The sequence below is a fragment of the Poromitra crassiceps genome, assembly GCF_964638095.1.
Source record: "Poromitra crassiceps genome assembly, chromosome: 7".
Lineage (NCBI taxonomy): Eukaryota > Metazoa > Chordata > Actinopteri > Beryciformes > Melamphaidae > Poromitra > Poromitra crassiceps.
Genome location: NC_139628.1, coordinates 47,735,453 through 47,741,934, shown reverse-complemented (window position 1 = coordinate 47,741,934; position 6,482 = coordinate 47,735,453).

Below are 6,482 nucleotides of genomic sequence, written 5' to 3'. Positions count from 1 at the left end.
ACTTTCTACCCCTGTTTTTCTTTGTATAGTTTGAGATCAGGCTGTCAGCGCTTCCTGCATGCTTCCACTGACATTTTACTCGTTCTTGTCACTTCCCCCACAACAGGAAGCTGAAGGTGAAATGCAGAGCTCACCAAAATCTCTCATCTTTCCTTTCATCAGAAATGGGTTCGTCTCCTGCATGGTTTTCACAGACATGAGGTTTTGTGTGAAACTGTGTCATAAATACCAGGAAGGAGATTGAAACCACCAGGCTTTGCTTTTGTTTGTTTGATTGTTTGTTTGTTTGTTTTATTAATTGTGGCACTTGTACTTCAGGTCACACTTTGAAATATTAATCATAGAAATATACTGTAGCATGAAAGACAGAGAGATAACGTATTTTAAAGGTTGCTCCACTAGAGGCCACTGCAGTACAGTAGCACTCCCAATTCCTTGTAATGCACAATGCTGCATTTCTATGCATGGAAGAGCAATAGCTACATAGAGATGGATAACATCAAATTAGAGGAAACCTTTTTCTTTTCTTTTTTGCCCTTTGAGGGGAAAACACTGCTATGAATGCTGGTTGAAGGCTTAGCTGGTTGGAGGCTTGAACACAGTCTGTTTGATGGTGCAGGAACTGTGCAGATTTGTATCAGAGGTCACTGTTTTTGTAGAAGTAAACAACACATATCAGAAATAATGTGAACGCTTTTCCACAGAGCTTCTATTACATTCTCTCAGGTGACTGACTAACTATCTTCCTTTCCCTCACTCAATTTCTATTATTTTTTAAATCTTTATTATTATCATTATTATTTTCCATACTTTCTCCCACATATGTGCTCCATGGTCGTCATCGTTGTACGTTGTGTGACCCCCTTTCCTGTCAGCCAGGGAGGGTGTACTGTAGACGACCACATTTTCACACAAATCTCACCACAAATTGACTACTGCCGGAATCAAAGTCACGCTAGTCTGCAGACTCACTTGCTATTTTCCCTTTCATTCGCTCAAATGCTCTTGCAGGGATCGTTTTATTTTTAGTTCTCCCCGCCCCCCTCGCCTCCCCTGGTGTTATTGTTTTTCCGAACCAGTGACCTTTCATCTCAACAATAGGCTATGACTGGACCCTGTCAACACAGAATTAGTTCACCTCTAACGCATTCTGAGCCCACACTAACCACACAGATAGCCCTTCACACATACTGTACTGTATACACAACCACACATTCACTCACACACTCGAGGTGCTCCTTTGGTGTTGAGGCCCTGGTTGAGGTGCCATTCAGAGCCCATGGGCCAGATCTCAATCAAGACCGAGGCTAAGAGAGTGAGTGACTTGTGCGCTCTGTCTGTCCTCTCCATCTGTTTGATGGTTTGTGGGGGATCTGAGTAGCTTCACACATGCCTGAGAACATCAACAGTTCATAGAGGTCTAGGACCATTCACCTGGATGCTTTATATCCTCGTCCCCATGGCGGTGACAGGGAGGAAACACTGCACTGTCTATGGCCCCATCCTGGACGAGGCCCTGTCCATTCATCAGGTTTTATACCGTTGGATGTCTGGGTCTAGCTATAGGTAGTGAGCATCTAACTGTGTTAATGTAGTTAATGCAAAGGCATAATAACAGAGGAAACAAGATGAGACCTCAGACATTATAAAATGACGATGCAAAACTCTAGCTAAAATGTCAAAATATGTCAAAAAAATGTCAATATTTACGATCCATCAACGTCCATAGCGTCCACCATTTTGTGCCAACGTCACGAGACACGTCACAGGTCGCGTGAGCTTCGAAGCTTTTATGAAAGATTCCACATACCAAGTCGTGAATACCACATGAGGGGGTCGTTCAAGTGGATTTATGTCGTATTCATGGTCAACACGAGCCCACTTGAACACAGCATTATAACATCACAGTTCAGTCTATGGCAGACAATTCAGTCATGATGTTACAATATATATGACATCATCAGTGGGTATGACATCATCATCAGAGGGTATAACATCATCAGTCAGTGGCGTTTTCATGCTCAATTGATGGATTGTGTCCATGTGGGTCGGCCGCCCGCAGAATCGCCGTCCTATTATATTAGTAAGACCAGTGGTCTTAGCAGTGGACCAGGTAAGTACCAGGTCAGTTTTTTTTTTTGTTTTTTTGTTGCAATTTTCAAAACGTAAAACAGAAACAACAACAAAAGGCTCAGACAGAGCAAGAAAAAACAAACAAACATAGTTCACATTCCAATACTACAGCTTGGCACTACCAGCCACGTAAGGTCCCCATGTGCCTGCAAGGGATGTGCACGGGATCCCACGCAAAGGGTCCATGAGAAGTCAGTTATGCGAGTCACGTATCGCTATTAACCTCATCCAAATAGGCCAGAAACGGGTCCCAGATAACCAAGAACTTCCCAAGAGAACTTGTCCTCAAAAACCGGAGCATCTCCATACGTATAACCGAGATCATGTCCGTCAGCCACAGCTGAAAAGAAGGTGTAGAGGGAGACTTCCACTCCCTCAGAATGAGTCTCTTGGCAACAGTCGTTCCCTGCGTCAGAGACTGTTGCACAGTCGTAGGGAGGAGCAGAGAGGATTCCGAGCAGCTGAAGATGGCACCATTGCTCACTGTTATTCAAGTATCTCCTCCAAGGCTAGACTAAGCAGCATTCAGTTATCTGCTTAATCAGCATCTTCTCCACTGTCTTGCTTCTGCTTTCCTCATTCTCTTTTTTTCTATTCTTTGACTTTCAAATAACTTCTTCATTCACTTTCACTGTTTCAAGAGAATGTAGGCGAATCATGTGTTTGACGGGAATGGTTCACAGTGACGCACAAGCATTCCCGTCAGACTTACATGATTCATAGCATTCATAGCTCAAGTGTTAGCTTAGCTAGCCAGTAGCCAGGTAAAAAAATAAAAAAAATAAAATGGACACCATTGCTCACTGGAGTTATTCAAGTATCTCCTCCAAGGCATGAGACATGAGACTTACAGATAAAACACACAGGACGCCTAAGCGCAGCGCAGCGCCGTGGTGCGCAGCCAGTTCTCATTTGGCGCCCATGTTGACTGATCTGACTGTCCGCACTGCGCAGTGTAGTGCGCTGCGCGCTCGTGCTCTGCTGCGCTTTAGTTCAGCGTCTGTTCTATTTTTTACGTGAGCCCCGCGACCGAAAGGGACAGCGGGAGTAAGTAAGTAAGTAAATTTTATTTATATAGCACTTCTCACAGAGAAAACTCACAAAGTGCTTCACAAGTTAAAATACATACAGGATAAAATAACAACAGAAAAACAAAACAAAAAGACAAAAGCAAATAACAGTCAAATACAAAAATACAGGACTACAGATCAAATTTCAGAGGAGCAGTCAAATAAAATTGAAATCAAATTAAAAGAGTGAGTCCCTAGACAAAGGCCTGTGTGAATAGAAGCGTTTTTAGCCGCCGCTTAAAAATGTCCACAGAGGCAGCAGTTCTCAGATCGTGAGGAAGAGAGTTCCACAGCCTTGGTGCTACGGACTCAAAAGCTCGATCCCCTTTGGTTTTGAGCCTAGTACGGGGAACAACTAAAAGGCACTGGTCAGCAGACCTCAGTGACCTGCTGGGAACATGAGAAAGGAGCAGATCACCCAGGTATGCCGGTGCCTGACCATGCAGGGCTCTGTATGTTATAACGAGCACTTTGAACTGGATTCTGAAACTAACCGGAAGCCAGTGCAGCGAGGCCAGGACTGGAGTGATATGACAATACTTACTGGACCTGGTCAGTAAACGGGCAGCAGCATTTTGGATTAATTGAAGATGGTCCAGAGAGGATTTGGAAAGGCCAGTAAAAAGAGAATTACAATAATCCAAGCGAGATGACACAAAAGCGTGTATAATCATCTCTAGCTCGGAGTGTGACACAATGGACCTGAGCTTTGAAATATTTCTAAGATGAAAAAAGCATGTACGTGACAGGGACTTAATATGTTTTTCAAAGAGCATGGCCTGATCAAAAAAGACACCCAGATTTCTCATGCTGGATCGCACATTCTGGTTTAGGGACCCAATACAATTAGCCACCTTCGCAGCAATGTTATCAGCAGCAATGATCATCACTTCTGTCTTACTGGCATTTAGCTGAAGAAAATTACTAGCCATCCAGTCCTTAATTGCGGACAAGCAGTCATGCAATACAATGAAATCGTCGTCACCGCCAGGAACAAAAGAAAAATACAATTGAATATCGTCAGCATAACAGTGGTAAGAGATCCCCTTAAACTGTTTGATTATGAGGCCAAGAGGAAGCATGTAGAGAGCGAACAGAACTGGACCCATAATGGAACCCTGCGGCACCCCACAGGTTAAAGGAGCGGCCTCAGATCCATGAGGGCCTACAGCCACAGTAAAACTCCTACCAGAAAGATAAGAAGAGAACCACTCTAGGGCGCTCCCTGAGAGGCCCACCCACTCTCTGAGCCGGTCTATCAAGATGCTGTGATCCACGGTGTCGAACGCTGAACTGAGATCAAGCAGCACCAGGACGGAGCATTTGCCAGCATCAGAGGCCATCAGAATGTCGTTAGAGACTCTAAGAAGGGCTGTCTCAGTAGAGTGTCTCTGACGAAAACCTGATTGAAAGCGATCAAAAATGTTGTGGTTGTTTAAGACAGTAGTGAGTTGTTTTGTAACAACCTTTTCTAAAATCTTAGAAATGAAAGGCAACTTAGAAATTGGCCGATAGTTGCAGAGTAGGGATGGATCGAGGTTTGTTTTTTTTAGAAGTGGCTGGACAACAGCCTGTTTAAAATAAGAGGGGACACAACCGGATTCAAGGGAACAATTTATAATGGAGAGCAGACAGGGGCCTATGGTGGTGATTGCATCCTTCAGCAGAGATGTTGGTAAAATGTCTAGAGGGCTGGAGGAGGTTTTCATGGTACTGACTAGCTCAGTTAAATCTTGCAGGGAGATGGGAGAAAAATGACTCAGTGTTGGTTGCCGGTTAGGACAGACAGGTAGGGGGGAGGCGGACGGGATGATGCTTGACCTAACCTTGGCAACTTTGTCCACAAAAAATGAAAGAAAATCATTGCAGTCCTTGTCAGAAGACACAGGTACAGCAGGTGATGGGGGACTCGTGATATTATTTATGGTCTCAAAAAGAACTTTGGGGTCACGCCTACTAGAAGAGATCAGCTGTGCAAAATAGGAAGCCCTTGCAACACTGACCATAGTGTTAAATTCAATTAAAAGTTCTTTAAAATGGATGCGATATTCCTGGAGCTTAGTGGTCTTCCACCGGCGCTCCACACTCCGATATATGCGTCTAAAACGGCGAATGTCATCATTCAACCAAGGAGAGGGTTTAGCCAAAGGGACAATTCGCGTTTTTAGTGGAGCAACTTTATCTAAAATTATAGCACAGTGCGAGTTAAAAGAACCGACTAAACAATTTACATCGCGGTGGGAAGGCTGCACCATACTACCTGAGTTAAAAGCAGAACAGAAATTCTCTACAGAGAGGGAATTTAACATCCGTGAGCACTTCACTCGCTTACCGGATGGACAATCAGTGTTAAAAGACAAATTAAAAGTAATACAATCATGGTCGGTCACGGGCAACACAACAGCGCCGACACTGTCAATGTTTAAACCAAAAGAAAAAACAAGGTCCAGAGTGTTACCCATAGCATGCGTCGGGCCTCTGACATGTTGAACAAAGTTAAAAGAATCAGCAATACTTAAAAAGTCAACAGCAAAACTGTTTGTTGGGTCGTTTACATGGACATTAAAATCCCCAACAATTAAAATCCTCTCAAATTTAATGATGGAGGCTAAAAATTCACCGAAATCAGATAAAAATGAACTGTTTGGACCAGGGGGGCGATAAATTAAAATACAATAAAACGGATTAGAACGCCCGACTTTAGTCATTAAAAGTTCAAACGAAGAAAAGGAAAGTCCTGAGCTAACCACCCGAGATAGGAAGCGGTTTCTATACACCATGGCTAGGCCTCCACCTCGGCCAGTGGTTCTAGGTGCACAGGTGAAAGAGCATTCTGGTGGGCATAACTCAATCAAAGAGGTAAAATCTTCGCATTTTTGCCAAGTCTCTGTGAGGAGCAAGAAGTCCAAGTCTCTGGAGATGAAAAAATCATTCAAAATGAATGATTTATTGGCAATAGAGCGGGCGTTTAACAAAGCCAACTTGCAGGGCTCGGATCCAGCAAGCTGGGGGGGTGTACGAGACTGGACAGATTTAATTAGCCACAGGGAGCAGGGGGAAAGAGAGAGATCTGGTGGGAGTGACGTTGCTATCTGAAGTGGGGTTTCAGGTGGTCATCCGGCACAACAGAGCTAGAGAGGGACAGAGAGAGAGAGACTATGGACCTACCTACACAACAACGTTGTTAACAAACACTCTTTGTCCTACTGTGGTCAGTCATTCAGTGTTTACCCCAATCCCAAGACATGGACATGCCATGAACAGTTGTCATGAACACAT